At 39.2% G+C, this 17,347-nt stretch overlaps 1 protein-coding gene across 7 annotated transcripts in view; it reads right to left on the bottom strand.

Moving 5' to 3' along the window:
* Positions 1–17,347, bottom strand: part of NEK10 (NIMA related kinase 10) — a 181,424-nt gene that overhangs the window by 73,142 nt on the left and 90,935 nt on the right. The window lies entirely within an intron of this gene.

Below are 17,347 nucleotides of genomic sequence, written 5' to 3'. Positions count from 1 at the left end.
CCAATTTGCAAGCTATAGTTGGAGATACAAGAAAAAAATTGAAACTCTGTATCACTATTTCAAGTAAACATATTGAAAAGTATCTTTGATCAAATATATGGTGATGGAAGGAGAACTGACTCTGGGTGGTGAACACACAAGAGGATTTATAGATGATGTAATACAGAATTGTACACCTGAAATCTATGTAACTTTGCTAACAATTGTCACCCCAATAAACGTTAATTAAAACAAAAAAGTATCTTTTAATTCTCCCAGAGTCAGATGAATCAAGAAGCACAATTAAGCAATTCCAGGTTAGGCACTAAGTATCAATGAACCATATAAGCATGGCCTATTAAATGTCCAAGGAAATCTTTGTTTCCATAAATAACCACCTCTCTGTGGTGGATGGAATTGTTGGCCTGAATTCTTTACTATTCTGGTGATTTTGTACATCTCACCCTTGCCTCTTAGTGGACAGTTAGTTATTACCCACTCTTGCCTTTGGTTGTAATTGAGTTGTCTTGCTTTGGCCAATGGAATGTGGAAGGGACAGTGCACTAGATCATAACAAGTATTGAATGCTTCCATTTGTCCCTCTAGGAGCTTCTGTCCATTACCAACAGGAGAACATAATCCCAAGTAGATGCTGCCCCCCTCCTGCCTGGGTCCATAGTAAGATACCTGGAGAAGATCTGCCCCCAGATAACCCATAAACCTGCAGCTTAAAGGAGAACCAGCCCAGAAGATCCACTGACCTGAGAGTGAAAATAAATGCTTATGGTTGAATGCCATTGAGATTTTGTGGTGGTTCCTATGCAGCATTATTATGGGAAAGACTGAGTGATATGATACAGCAATTTCCTTTGGTATTCAACTCTAATGTATAAAGTAGGGGAAAGCCCATATTTAAATATGTTGTAGGAAATGACAATATCCATCATGTCCAGTCTGAACAAGGATGCTATCAGCCTTTAAATGAAGTTAAGCTGTGAGGGAAGAATTTGACTTTTTTTTTTTTTTTTTTTTTTTTAATGCGGAGGAGAGTTTGTCATCCCCTTGGATATTTTGGACTAATAGAAGTTTCCTCTATCACGTTTGTAGAATGAAACTCATCAAAGTGTTAAAAGCACTCAATACCCACACACTCCAAATTAAGTAATTCAATAATTCAGTTCTATAGTATGTACTTAAGACTGCATAGCCCTCTCAATAAATGGAGTGGGAATTAATGGTTAACTTGGACAGTGGACTAAAATATAAAGAAACTGATAAATCAATGTCAGAACAGAGAAGGTATAATTCAGTATTGACTGTTAAAAATAAACAAGGAGTTGCTATTACTGTGAGATTATGGAGAATTCCTGGTTTAAGATTTACCTTATGTATTTGTAGAGGAAAATATGATTTCTAGGTCTCTCAGTTAAGCATTTTCATATTTGGTGTTTCTGAGTTCAGTGACATGGCAATGGGGGAGTTTGGGGTAAACGTCCCAGGGTTCTGCTGGTCCTAAGTATACAAAACATGTCTCCTCTCAAAACCTGATCAGCTGCTCACATTTAATAAATGCCTAAAGAAATAATGTCCTTGAGAGAGAAAAAATGTCCTTGGCTCCCAACAGACAAATTTCTCATGCTTTAACCTACTGAGAACTCAGAAGATTTGTTTCATATTTCCAAAAGCTCATGCAGCAGATGCTCTGAGTACTCCACCCATAGCCCTACAGATCCTTTTTCTATTTCCTCTTCCCAGTGTATTTTCACTCTTACCAGCCAGCATCTGTATTTCTTTGGAGAATAACCTTCATTTTTTCTCAACATAAACATATAATTACTCAATGTGGGGGAAAACACTTATAAGTTTACTCAACTTATTTTTCTCATCATTATGTCTCCTCTTCCTTCTCAACAGAGAACACAAACCCCTTTCCTTTCCACAGGCATGCCCCTTTGCAATGTGGCTTTGCAGTTCTCCCATCAAGATATGGAATTTACTTTTCTACCCTTTGAATCTGGGCTTGACCATATGACTTGCTTTGGCCAAGGAGACATCAGCAGAACTGAAGAAAGGAGAAACTTGAGAAGCACTTACACTTTGGGGCTCACTCTCTCTTTCTGCTATTTAAAACGTTATGAACACAACCAAATGATTGAGTTCAGGCTTGCCTGCTGGATGACGAGCAACATATGGTTCAATTACCCCTGTCATTTCTAACCACAGCCAATCAACCACCAGACCTGTGACTGAAGCCATTGAAAACCAGGTGACTACACTGGTCAAGATGGCAGAGTAGGTAAACACTGTACTTGACTCTTCTCGTGACCACATCTAAACTGCAACTAAACTACAGAACAGTCATCATTGAGAATCGCCTGATGTCTAGCTGAACAGAAGTCCTACAACTAAGGATACACAGAAGAAGCCACCTAGAGACTGGTAGAAGGGGCAGAGACATGGAGTGGACTGGTCCCACACCCACATGTGAGGGATCAGGAGGGATAGCTCAGGTGTGGAGGTCCCCCTGAAGAGCAAAGGGTCCCAGCCCCACACTAGAACTCCCTGGGGTTCTAGTGCAGGGGAGACAAGTCCCCATAGCTTCTGGCTGTGAAAATCAGTGGAGATTGTGGCTGGGTGAGATGGAGGGTGGCTAGAGTCCCAAGTATTCCTCTTAAAGGGCCTGTGCATGGACTTACTTGCTGATGGTCTCACTCACTCTGAGCGCCAGTGCTGGGACAGTGGCTCAAGGGGTGCCAGGGACATACAGGGAGGAATTGAGTTGTCTGGCAAGAGCTGGAGGGGCAGTTTTCTCCCAGACATATATGCTGGCAGAATCCATTGTTTCTTTGTTGAGCCCTCCCCACTCCCAGAATGCACACATAGGCAGCCACTGTAGCTTAGTCTCCATCAACCTGGCTAACACTCTTCATCCCACTCTGGTGATTCCCTGAGACCCCACCCTACTCAACTTGTGGGCCCACCCAAGCCGCTTCCAGTGGCTTTTCCATACAAATGGCCTATCTTGGTTCATGCTATGGACTTTCCTATAATCTCCCAAAAGTTCACAAAACCCAAACAAGCAGTATCTGGCCTCAGCATGCCCCATATTTCATGCTGAGCTGCACCAAGCCTGGCACTAGTGGTAGCCAGACTTGGTTTGTGGCTTGGCCTCTCCCAAGCACCTCCAAGTCCAGCTCAGGTGGCTGCCATCGGCAAACTGCTTTGTGGATCATTCTAGGTGATCTGGGGCAGGGCACAGCCTGCAGCTGAATTTGGCCTATGGTGGCACCCCTCCGAGGAGGCTCCAAGGTTGGTATGTCTGATGGGTGGCTTCAAACAAGCTGGAACACCACCAGGCTGCTTCCTCAGATGGCATACCCAAAGGGCACACTGGACAGGCATCAGAGCCCTGCTAAAGTGAATGCTGCTCCATAAGGTCAGCCTCTGCATAACAGGTCCTCCACTGTAGTCACGGACAGTCCTTACAACCAATCAGCCTGAGGGTCAATCCCTCCCACTGATGTGCAAACAGCAACCAAGACTCAACTATAACAGAAGGGCACACACAAACCACACAAGGGACACACCTGGAGTACCAGGCTCAGATGACCAGGGAGATTGTGCCACTGGGTCCCATAGGACACCTACTACAAAGTGACTCTAAGACCAGGAGACGTAGAAGCCCTACCTAACACAGAAAGGCAGCCAAAATGGGGAGAAAAAGAATCATGTCCTAAAGGAAAAAACAGAACAAAGTTCCAAAACCTGAACTCAACAAAATGGAGACAAGCAATCTATCAGATGCAGAGTTGAGAACACTGGTTATAAGGATGCTCAATGATCTCAGGGAGAAATTCAACAAAGAGATAGAAAACATTAAAATGGAGACAGAAAACATAAAGATCCAGTCAGTAATGAAGAATACAATGACTGAAATAAAGAATGTATTAGAGAGAATCAATAGTAGATTAGATGAAGCAGAGGATCGAATCATTGACTTAGAACATAAGGTAGCAGAAAACACACAGTCAGAACAGCTAAAAGAAAAAAGAATCCAGAAAAATGAGGAAGTTTAAGGGGCCTTTGAGACAACAAGCATACCAACATTTGCATCATGGAAGTACCAGAAGGAGAAGAAAGAAAGCAAGGAATCGAAAACCTATTTGAAGAAATAATGACAGAAAACTTCCCTAACCTGGCGAAGAAAATAGATATCCAAGCCCAGGAAGCACAGAGTCCCAAACAAGATGAACTCAAAGAAGCCCACACAAGACACATCATATTTAAAATGCCAAAGGTTAAAGACAGAGAAGCAGCAAGAGAAAAGCAGTTAGTTACATTCAAGGGAACACCCATAAGGCTGTCAGCTGATTTCTCTACAGAAACTTTGCAGGCCAGAAGGGATTGGCAGGAAATGTTCAAAGTGATGAAAAGCAAGGACCTACAACCAAGATTACTCTCCCGAGCAAAGTTATTATTTAGAATCGGAGGACAGAGAGAGAGCTTCCCAGACAAGAAAAAGTTAAAAGAGTTCATCACCACCAAATCAGTATTACAAGGAATGTTAAAGGGACTTCGAGGAGAAGAAGAGAAGCACTGTTCTACCTACTTGGAATACATCAACAGACAAAGACACCTGCCCTCATGGAGCCTACCTTCCAGTAAAGGATGGGGGGGGGCAGGGGCAGAGAAGATATAAAATACAATAAAACAATTTAAAAGTAAATTATACAGTATTTTAGTAGGTGATAAATGCTACAGGAAGTAGAAAACTTGAATTAGAGTAAAGGATGCTGGGAGTGAATGTGGGGAGGCAGGTTGCAATATTAGAAAGGATGGTCCCTTCCTCCCTCTCAAATCCCATATGATGATACTTCTTTCCTTAATCCACATGTTAAATGATGCTTTTCTTCTCAGTCTTCATGTTCTCCTTCGATAATTTCATTCACACCAAGGAGTCCATTAATACCATATGCAAACAATTCCCAGATCCAATCTCCATCCACTTGTCCCTCTTTCCCGACAGAACGCCCCATCCTGTGGTGGGCTCTGTCACAAACCATGGGTTCTTTGTTAGGGCTACAGTGCTGCACTCTGTGAATGATTTGGCTATTTTATAAATCAGAGCTGAGGCCATATCTGATGTTCACAACTCTCACACTCTGTTCAATTTCCTGGGTTGTTTTTAAGGTGTCACAAGAGGGCTGGGGCATCTCTGCAGACAAAGGCCAGAGCTGCTGCACCCGAGAGAGAGTCAGCTCCAGCGTGGTATCTCCAACCCCAGAGCTTCTGTTCTTCGTAATTTGTGGTGGGACCCGTGACTGTCTTTGCCCCCACAATACCTCCTGAAGCAAATGTTTCTCTTCATTTTTCTAGTTCCATCTCTGCTGCCACTTGCACTTCAAGCATTCCTTCAGCTTTTAAACATGTGTGTAGTTGTGCATGGGTGTGTTCGTGGGCTCACAGGTAAGCTTTTTCTTAATCTGAATCTGGGGCTGGCTACTCTGCATCCTATTGCCCCTTTCTGATGTAAGATCCAGCGTTCCCAAGGCATCTGCCACTTGAGTAATTCCTGGTGTGTGCCCGATATCATCCTAGGGAACCAGAGTTAAATTTAACCTTGCAAATGCTAGTACTTTACAGAGAAGATAAAATTAATTTATTTGTTTACATATACCACTAATGAGCAGAAAGAAATACTAGGGCTGAGGCATATTTATTTGTTGAATGGTTTGTGAAATTGAAGAAATTAAAACTTTGAAAGAAATTGAAAAATTATCACAGAAAAAGTGTCTCATTGGCAATATAACGATATAGTATCTTGAAAGTGGCATTTGGAGATATCATAAAAGAAAATTTTTCCTTAGCATATCTTAGACAATACTAATAAAAGGATCTTCAGAAGTTTGGGATATAGTGAAGGCTAAATGTTTGGAGACATATTTCTCTTATTGAAATAATTCACTCAGTAATATTCGCTTCACTGCGTAAAGATAGAAAAGGGATTTTTGCATCCCACTGCAATGTATTAATTCTGAGTCTATTAAAAAGTACATTTAGTTCTTAGGTTCTGGCTATCAAACTTCTATCTCCCTAGACTGCCTTTTTTACAAAAAAAAAAAAAAAAAAAAAAAAAGGAAAAAGAAAACTAACTTATCATTGTTGAATAAAAAAGAAACAAAAATGTAAACTTTTAAAGAATATAAACCATCTGTCTGAGGACACAAGATCTACAATTTTCTCAATCAAGGAGGCAAACATCCATAGGAACTCCCGAGGATGAAAATCTGACCTGATGTGACATAATTAAGTCTATAAGCCAATAACTATAGTTTATGTGGACTGAAAGGCAAATTATGTCGTATCTTGGAATGATTCAAAATGTAGGACACTTAGCAGTATAGGATTGCTAAAACACACACATACATACAGCGCATGTGCATATGTGTGTGTGTGTGTGTGTGCATGCACACGCCTGTCAGTACATGTTTGTGGTTGCTAGAGGTGGGTAAATTTTTCCAAGAAATGGCTCAGAAAACAGTCATTATGGTGGGATGGGAGTTACTAAGAATTAAAGGGGATGAGGTAAATTGGGAGAACTCCAGGGAAATAAGTGGCTCGGTGCATTTTCTGAAGGAGAGTGAGCCATATGATACCCAGATACTCAATGAGATGAGCAGAATTTAGCAGAAAGGACTCTGGGCAGAATGACGAATGTGGTTGCAAGATCCATCCATGTTCTGATCTTTTTCAATGAGCCCCTACTTATTGTAAGTACCAAAAGGCACTGGTAGAATATGGTCTAGTCCCACTACAGCGACAGAAGTTAAAAGGTACTGTATTGTGATCAGCTCAGTGGTGTGCTCCATTATGGATGGGTGAGGGGATTGAGCTGGAGGAGAAACAGAAAGGCAGGGCGAGTCTTCACTAATGACATGGTCAAGGAAATGAGGGAAAGAGGAAATCCACAGGACTGACTGCACATGGGAAGGAGGATGAGGAAGGGAAGACCCCCTTACCTTCCAGGCTCCCAAGCTTCTGGCTTGGGTGGCAGGATGGATATCAGTCTCTTTTACATACATACAGGGGGAGCAGGTAGAAGGGAAGAAACTAGATCAATTTGGAAGACATTAATTCAAGCCTGTGAGATCCACAATTAGGGATATCCAGAGGGTAACACCATTCTCTTGAAGGCTTATCCTCAAAGGTTCTGTAACCTGGCAGCAAAGAAATATTCTCAGCTCACAGATGCCAGCTGCCATTAAGCAAATAATTCAAAAGATTTTATATCTAAGCAGCTCTAAGTTTGCTCTCAACATGAAGTTCTTACAGAGAGAAAAGAGAATTAGATGACATACTGAAGAGCCATGGGATAATATACTATTCTGCTGAAGGAAACTGGTCACACCTTTATCACAAATCTTAGCGCCTGCCTGGACCTAGGTTGCATCTATGGTTGGCAGCTTTGGCCAATAAAAATCCAGGACATCCAGTTAAATTTCAACTACTAAAAAACTAACATGTGAGACATATTTATACTTAAAAAAAAAAAAACAATATTTGGGACACACACTGAAAAACTATTATTTTTCTGCAATTCAAATTTCCTTGGACGTCCTATGTTTTATCCGAGTTGCAATGTTATTTGCTTACTCTGCTTTATTAGTGCTCAAGTCATCCTTCTTGTAGAAAGGCACACAGAAAGCTACTTAGGCATTAAATATGGTTTTCTGTACTCTCTTTAGAAAAAAGGAACAATAGCAGTGTATTTATATGGGGCATTTGGGACATTTCTCTAAAAGCATCACATTTCTCTAAAAGCATCACATTTCTCTCATTTATAGGAAGGCATGTATTCACATGTCTTAACACCAATGAAATCAATGATTAGAAAGTTCTTTTAAGTATAAAAAGTATCTTAAAGTACAAAACACATATGAATATATAAAATATTAAGTCCAGGCTCTATTTTTTTCAGCAATTAGCATATATTATCTGTCAACATTTTAGCTAAATAAACAAACTATGATCCATTAGAATAGCCTCATTTAGTTCCATAGGTCGAGGTGGGCCATGACTGATTTCTAAACGCCAAACCTTGCCATTGGATCACCTGCCTCAAGTGGATTGGGTTTTGGAAGATGTTATGATTCAGTCCCCTAAGTAACATTTTATGAACTAGAGTGGCAAGATACTCTGCTGGAAGAATTATCAACATATTTTCCATGAAAAAGTGGTAGATGACTCCTAAAACTAAAACTGCCCATTATTTCTTCAATATAAAACTTCTTTAAGCTACGGAAGCATTTTATATATATATATCTATATATATATATATATATATATATATATATATATATATATATATATATATATATATATACATACATATATGTATGTAAAACCTCATGATAGTAAAAAGAATAGATTGACACTGTCTTATGCAAACCAGTATCTGTGATTATCAGTGTGACTACTAATCGACTTTTTAAGGATGTGTTGTTTTAACTGGAAAATGAAAAGTCAAGTTAGACTCAATTTTCATCTCCCCACTAGGACCAGTGAACGTTGCCCAGATGGCACAATTGATTTCAGATCATTTTATATGACAGTGCAATTTATTTAAAAAATCTGTTCATGAGATCATATATGTGCAAGTGCCATGAGAAATACTAAGTGCTATACAAATACAAAGTGGCATTATTATTATAGAGAGAGATCCGTCACCTTTCATGGGGATTGTGACAGTAAGTGGGTTAGATAAAAAACTGGCAGCACGATAGACATAGTAGTGAAGATGGGACTGTCATATTCCTGAATGAGAATTCCTGAATTCCTAAATATTTGATCTTTAGTCTATTCAAGTCAAAGTCTTTACCACCCTCAGTGAAAAAAGTTGGTAGTGGTAACAGAGGTGTGGGGCCATCTTTTCCAGCAGATCCAGTTGGAGATAAATATGTGTGCTCTCCAATGTGATATATAGATGATATATTACAGAAGTGTACACTTGGAACCTATGTAATTTTACTAACCATTGTCACCCAATAAATTTTAATTAAAAAAAAATGTGTGATCTCAAAACACTAGTGGCAGCCTACTCTCATCCTGTCCCACCCATGTCAACCTCCCTGCTGATTTTTGCCCCTAGATCATGGCAACCCTTATCTAGCATGTTCACTCCCTTCATCCCCGAGCAATACCATCCTTTAACGTCTGCATCACATTCTACCTATTGGGTGAAACTTTCCCTTACCGAGCCAGCAAACACAGATGATCTGACACCAAATTCTGAAAACACTACAGCCTGTTTTGTTTTGGAGTGATATTTCATTAAGTGTTTTAGTCATAAATGGATGTTGTATCTTGTCAAACACTTTTTCTGCATCTATTGATATAATCATATTATTTTTGTCCTTTATTTTGTTTATGTAGTATATCGCATTGATGTATTTGGGTATGTTGAACCACACTTGTGCCCCTGGGATGAACCCCACTTGGTGGTGAAGTATAATCTTTTTAATGCATTGCTGCACTTGATTTGTTAGAATTTTGTTTAGGATTTTTATATCCGTATTCATCAGAGATATTGGTCTGTGATTTTCTTTTTTTGTGTTGTTCTTACCAGGTTTTGGTAGCAAAGTAATACTGGCCTCATAAAATGAGTTAGGGAGTATTCTCTCTTTTTCAATTTTTTGGAAGAGTTTGAGTAGGCCTGGTATTAGATCCTCTTTGAATGTTTGGTAGAATTCACTTCCATCTGGTCCCAGACTTTTGCTTTCCAGAAGGTTTCGGATAACTGATTCAATTTCCTTATTGGTGATCAGTCTATTTAGATTTTCCAATTCTTCATGATTCAGCCTAGGAAGGCTATATATTTCTAAGAACTTGTCCATTTCTTCAAGGTTACTGAATTTGGTGGCATATAGTCCTTCATAGTATTCTTGGATGATCCTTTGTATTTCTAAGGCATCCGTGGTAACGTCCCCTCCTTCATTTCTGATTTTGTTTGTGTCTTTTCTCTTTATATCTTAGTGAGTCTAGCCAAAGATTTGTCAATTTTATTAAGAACCAGCTATTTGTAGCATTAATTTTTTTCTCTATTTTTTTCTCTATTTTTCTCTATTGTCGTTTTGTTCTCTATTTTATTTAGTTCTGCTTTTATTATTATTATTTCCTTCTATCTGCTGACTTTGGGTTTCATTTGACTTCTTTTTCTAGTTCTTAAAGGTATAACATGAGGTTATTTTTCTGGGATTTTTCTTGTTTCTTGAGATAGGCCTGTAATGATATAAATTTCCCTCTTAAAACTGCTTTCACTGCATCCCAAAAATTTTTGGTAGGCTATATTTTCATTCTCATTTGTTTCTATGTATCTTTTTACCTCTCTTATTTCTTCTTTGACCCAGTCGTTCTTTAAAAGCATGTTGTTTAATCTCCACATATTTGTGGTTTTTCTTGCTTTCTTTTTGCAGCTGATATCCAATGTCAAAGCCTTATAATCAAAAAGTATGCTTGGTATGTTCTCAGTCTTCTTAAATTTGCTGAGGCTAGTTTAATGTCTCAATATATAGTCTATCCTTGAGAATGTTCTATGTACACTAATGAAAAAAATGTATAGTCTGATGTTTTAGGATGAAGTGCTCTGTAAATGTCAATTATGTCCATTTCATCTAATGTGTCATTTAGGGCTGCTATTTCGTTATTTATTTTCTGTTTGGATGATCTATCCATTGCTGTCAATGATGTATTTAGGTCCCCTACTATAATTGTGTTTTAGTTTGTTTCTGCCTTTAGTTCTGTTAGTAGTTGCTTGGTATATTTCAGTGCTCCCTGATTGGGGCCATAAATATTGATGACTGTTATGTCTTCTTGTTGTATAGTCCCCTTTATCATTATGAAATGTCCATCTTTGTTTCTTGTTACCTTTGTCATCCTGAAGTCTGTTTCATCTGATATCAGTATGGATACACCTGCTTTTGTCTGGATTCCATTTGCTTGGAGTGTCAATCATATTTTAATTTATTCAATAAATATGTATTGACCACCTACTTACTATGTTGTCAGGCACTGTTGTAGTGAACAAAACAGTGAACACAGCAGTGAACAAAACACACCAAAAAATCCCCGACCTCGTGGAATTTACATTCTACTAGTGGAGGCAACCAGCATATAAATAAATAAAGTTCTTAAGTGCTACAAACAAAACAGATTAGTAATTTAAAAGAAATAGCGAATCTCATGAGGTAGCATCTAACGGCTCTGAAGCATTAAGCAGCTTTTTGACCTTTGAAGGTTCTCTTATTTCTATAAGAAAGAGAGATTTATAAAATATATTCCTGTTCTGGAATGCTGTATCCATCAATTAAGGTTCAAAACATCTTAATGACAGATATACACAGTTTTAAAAGGAAGATTAAATTCATTTTTCCATAGATTTTTAAAATCAGTGATGAGAAATATTTATTTATAGTAATTTCATTATTTTGACTACACTGTCTCCACAACCAATTTACTTTCAGTCAAATTCTTTCTAAACCGCCTGAAGCCTAACTGTTGTAGGGAAGCTCCAGAGAGAGTCACTGTGGGGAAGGAGGAAAGGAAGAGAAGACAGACTGGACAATCTTTTGGAGACATTCAGAATTTAAATTTGTTTCATCAGTCCTGAAGTAAATCAACCCCAATGTGAAGAAAATACATATATTTGAGTTAAAATGCAGCACTAAAATTGTACTTTTAGAAAGGAACTCAGATTCCTCCTCATCAGATGAATTCATGTGACTTTCCCAAGGTATCAGAAGGGTTTGTATGAGTTGTGTTTTTGTAGGACAGCTAGAAGTTTGAATTAAAGGGTTAGAACCATGAAGAAAGAGAAAAGAGTTAAAAGATCCTTTCACTGGGAAGAATAAGTAAAGGGTGGGTATTGACCAGCTGCTTTGTAGTCACCAAACTCCGAAAAGAACTTCAAGTCATAAGAGCAGGACTTCAATTAGACATCCAAACATTTGATTTTTTGTTATGTTTGGTTTGGTTTGGTTTGGTTTTCTGGCTACAGAAATGTTCATAGGCCCAAAACAATGAAAAGAATTTATCAATCACCTTCCTTGGAGACTTTTTTCCCCTTAACCAGTCATGAAGATGGTGAAAAATGAAACAGATAAGCACTTGTTCAGTCTTGGCTTCAAGAAAGGACACAAATTAAATGTTCTTTATTGGCCTACCGACAAGTGCCAAGTCTGGGCAAACCATGTATGGCCAAGGAGGCAAGATCTCTAAGGCAATGGAACTTACTAAACCACACACTTGGAGTAGAGTGAGGGAAAGAAATCTTTTCCTAAAGAATAAAGCTGTTGCTCCCGCATAATAACAGCTATTTATTAAATCTGTGCTATACTCCAGATGCTACTGCTATCTAGCTGTTTTTTCTTTCTTCTTTCCTTCCTTCCTTTCCTTTCCTTTCCTTTCCTTTCCTTTCCTTTCCTTTCCTTTCCTTTCCTTTCCTTTCCTTTCCTTTCCTTTCTATCAGTCTTTTTGATCCTCATAACAACTTTATGAAGTAGGAACTATCATTATCACCATCTACTGCAACATTTCAGATAAGAAAATTGAGGCCCAGAAAGGTGCAGTCACTTGCCCAAAGTCAAACAGGAAGATGAGAGCCAGGATTAAACCCAGGCTGTTCAGTTCTACCGTCTGAACTGGGTCATGTTGGCTCCCAAGGGGAGCCACAGCCCTACAGGCAAAACCACTGACATCTCATTACTTCTTTCACTATTGCCATTTGGTGCACTGTTTGCTAAGTTTATGAATAAAGCAGACTGTTATAAAAATTGGAAATGAATTCAGACAAAATAAGGTGAGGGAAGCTGGGTAGACTGAGAGGCAAATGCTTTCTTGGGAATAAAGCCCTCTTGAAAGCCTAGAGCACTAAGATGACATTAGGTAATTTATACATAAAATCCTCAAAATTTAACCACCAAATGTGTGGATCCTGGAAGTATCACTTTCTGAGAAAAAGAAGGTTTTGAAATGGTCGAGTGTTGCCAATGTGTATCAAAATTATATACAGCTCACATTTTCAAATTTTTATGTTGACATTTTATTACAGACTATAGTATTGTCACAGATTGACAGTTTATTGTTTTGTTTTTATGTATTTTTTTTTATAAAATCCTTCCCCCAAGGGCAGCTTGAATTTCAAAGTATTGGATGTGTAACTATTATCCTACTGTTTTAGAGAAAACATCATCTGACACTTCAAAAAAGGTTTTCTTTTTTTGGTGTTGTGCTACTGCCTCTCCTAGGATTGTTATGAGCATTCCAAAATTCAAAATTAAAAAATTAATCATTAAAATTAAGTTTAAAAAAATTAGTAATGTAGAATATTAAAATTAGCTAAATAAATTATGATAGAAATTGATGTAAAGGGAAATGTGACGGGTAAGGTCATTTGGGGTAACATTCATAAGAATAAGACAAGTTGACTGTAGCTCTGCAAAATAACTAAAATGTTTCTTTAATTCCTTTAGCCCTGATATGGTAATTTGGCCTTCATATTTTCCCATTATTTAAACCCTCTAACTTCCCCTACTCTTTCCTTTCCCTGTTGACCCTCATCACTGTTATCTCTTTTCTTGTTCACTTTTGACTTGTTACCATTTTATCAGTCATCCAGATTCACTTCCAAGCAAGTTCCGTCATAATGGCTGACTAGGAGGAAGATGTAAGTCACTTTGCATAATGCTTACCTAGTACATAGAATATGATACCCACCCCATCCCCACCGGCCTTTCCTTCAAATTCTGTAGTACTAGAAGGTCCCTGTTCTACCCCTGGCTTTCTGTATTGTATCTGGGCACTTTCTATATGCACCTGATCACGGCTCTTCAAGCTTTGTCTGGAAAAGGACTTAAGTCACCAACTCCTGACAAGTGCTGGGACAGCTACTACATAAGGGACAGGGAAAATGGTAAATGCATACATCCCTCTTCCATTCCATTTTCCCGTTTTTATTCTGTGAATTTTCCAAAAAACAGCACTTCCATTAAGTAACTGTCAGGCTCAGAGATACTCTATAATGGTATGAGATGTTCTATAAACACCAAGAGGAAAATTCCATGTCTCCCATAATTTCAACATACATCCCAACCCCACCACACCATAGCTCCTGCTGTCCCCTAACTATGCTCAGTCTTTCAGAATTGAAGTGAAGGATGATTTCATTTTCACAACTCTGAGATGTACCAAAGCTGGAAGCACAGAGAAATGTAATACCTATTGTGTGGAAGAAATAAAGCACTGACCGCGTCATGGCAGTATGTAGCTGTATTCAGGTGTGCTGGGTCAAACCCTACCAACTTAATGCTTCCTAGCTTCTAATGCACTCTTCAGTAAACAATGGCTTTCCTTGAAGTATTTCTCCTTTAAAGTGAGCACCATGCTAAGCTTTCTCTGTAGATTGTGTTAGAGGGACAATACCACCAGCAATTGAAGGAAGAGACTTCCTGAAATGTCTGGCTGGGCCAGGGTAGGCAGTACAGGGGCAAGACTATACAGAGGAGCCTGCCCAGTCACAGGCCAAATCGCTGTCCCTCTGCAACCTGCAGCCTCCGGCTGGTGATCACCTTTCTGCAGCCCCTAAACACAGAAGTCAGCGTCCAGGCACAGTCTGCACCCTCTGAAGTTCTCAGGCTTGTGCAATACCTGGACTTGACCCCATTCCTCCCTCCCTGTGGCCCTCAAACGCTGAAGGCCTTGTACCCTCCTGCCGCATGCCCCAGCCATGGAGTGAGTGCTGACTGCCTACTCACCCACCTGTCCTGCAGAGGGTTGCTTCCTGCTTGCCCAGCAGCCCCAGACCAGCACCAGCCCGGCCCATCCAGCCGATTTCCCTGCTGGCAAGTGGGCTGAATCACACCTTCTGCAGTGAGGTCTTAACCTCTTCCAAGTTTGTCCTTCCCTGGATGCTCTCCCTTAGCCTGAAGGTACCATGCACAGTTCCCTTATACATTCTAGCTACTCCTTTATCATAGCTAATCATTCTTTATTAAACTTCCCGTTTAACCCACCAAGCCATTTATGTCTCCTGATTGGATCCAGACTGTTCCACTTTACTCTGAGCAGATTTAGGGCTGAAGTGCCAGCTGTTCATGTTTAAAACAGTTGTTTCTTTGTATCACAGTTCTTAAATTCTGAAGCCACATAGGGTCTTATGATTATTTTTGACTGGACTACAGTGCTATATTATGGTTTATTGAATACAGCCACAAACTCTGTACAGCTCCTTCCAACCAGAAGTAACTGTACTTCTTGGCCTATCTCTTGAATTTCGGCTGGCCTCAACTTGTTTGTGGTAGGAGGGATGTTAAGTGATGGCCGAGGCTAGCCCTTAAAGGACCTTGCAGCTTCCACTGTTTGCCCTCTTGGAATGCTGCTCCAGCACAGTCATGTAAACAAAAGGCTGCCTGGAGGAGACTCAAGGAGCCCTAGCCAAGAGTCAACACCCACTGCCAGATACGGGAACTCATGTTCGACCTCCTAGCTGAGCCAATAAGTAGCTGAATGTGTCCACACGAGTTAGTCCAGGGGAACCAACAGGGGAACTGCCTAATGAACCCACACAAACTGTTGTTGTTTTAAGTAAGTACATTTGGGGATGATTCATTCGATAGCAATAGAGGACCAAAATATACATCTTCCCATCATCAAATAATTCTTTTAATTTCTTAATTATTTAACAAATTGATTTGTGTTAAATATATAAGGGCATTTATTTTGACGAGATCACCATCCCTCTCACAAAATCATTTTATTGTAGTAAGATGTCTGACCATTCTGTGATCCCTCTCACACCTCCTTCCAAGGGGAAATGTGGAATGTATTACATAAAGACTTGGGTATCAAATGTTTAAAGTGACAAACCTAGGACAAGTAAATAAATATGGAGAAAGAAATCCATTGTTTACAGACCCGTATTTACTCGTAAAACTAAAGACTATGAAAAGGTAAGGAGGGGCAGCTGGTTGGCTCAGTTGGTTAGAGCGCAGTGCTCATAACACCCAAGTTGCTGGTTCGATTCCCACAAGGGCCAGTGAGCTGTGCCCTCCACAACTAGATAGAAAAAAACAACAACTTGACTTGGAGTTGATGGGTCCTGGAAAAACACACTGTTCCCGAATATTCCCCAATAAAAATTAAAAAAAATAATAAAATAAAGGTAAGGAAATTAAGATATAGACATTGAAGACAAGTGATTTGGAATAACCAGTTGATAAAGCAGCAAGGGCTTCCACTGACAAAATCAATCAGCAGAGAGCCCCGTTCTTGCCGTTTGGACAGTTCAGAACAAAGCAGACTCTGAAAAATCCATAATGTACGTGGCATCATGCATCTATATTTAGACTTTTAATCTTGGCTAAGCCAAGTATTTAGCAATGCCAGAGACACACAAAATGAAAACTAGCCATATCCTAACTATATACTATAAACTGTATTTTTCCCCCCACCTATACACTTCCCACGCTGTCAGTAGATTCAAAACATACTACAAATGTCAAAATTATATGAGGCTATAAATGTTATTAACTTGGAATTGCTATTTTTTTATTTTCTAGAAAGTCTATAACTTTTCCGTTTTAATTCCAAAAGGTTTTCTGGACATTATTAAGTCTGCTGTTAGTATTCAAAACCTATCTAAAATGTATTTATAAAGTGTTGAATGACGAGAAATCTGTGGAAATCAGGAAAACATTTTAAACAAGAATTTTCAGTTGAATAAAAGTAAAATTCGGCAAATAAATGTACGATAAACATTACCTGGAATGCAGGCGTTCTAAAGAACAAATCACAATGTCCCTGAAACAGCCATCAACCACAGTGCGACATTTCTAGTTTTTCACATATCAGTGGAATCTACCAGTGATTTCCTACTCAGTTAGCAGGCAGCCTAGCAGAGCGGTTAAGAACACACACCTCCAGGTCAGGCTGCCTGACTTGGATGTTTACATCCACGTTCCTCCACTTCCTAGCTGTGTGATGTTGGGTTAAGATCACTTAACCTCCCAAAAGGTTACTTAAGATAATCACACCTGTCTTAAAGGAGGTTGGAGAATTAAATGACTTAATATTTAGTGTAGTTACAACAGTGCCTGCCACCTAGTCAACTCTTTACACGTGTTTGATAAACAAAAATAAGTAAAAATATGTGGTTAGCAACATGAGTCAAGACATTATGGGGTAGAACATCATTAACATATGCTCTCTGGTAGTTTCTATTTAGCAGCTTCTATGTTAATTTCCCAAGACCATGTGACCTGTTCCACTGAGTCATTAAGATGTATTTAAAGTTCAATGTGTGCAAGAAATCCTGAGT

Source organism: Rhinolophus sinicus, chromosome 5, assembly GCF_057876585.1.
Source record: "Rhinolophus sinicus isolate RSI-liver-muscle chromosome 5, RSI-T2T, whole genome shotgun sequence".
NCBI lineage: Eukaryota > Metazoa > Chordata > Mammalia > Chiroptera > Rhinolophidae > Rhinolophus > Rhinolophus sinicus.
The sequence above is the reverse complement of the archived record's forward strand: the minus strand, read 5'-3'. Positions and strand labels throughout refer to the sequence as shown.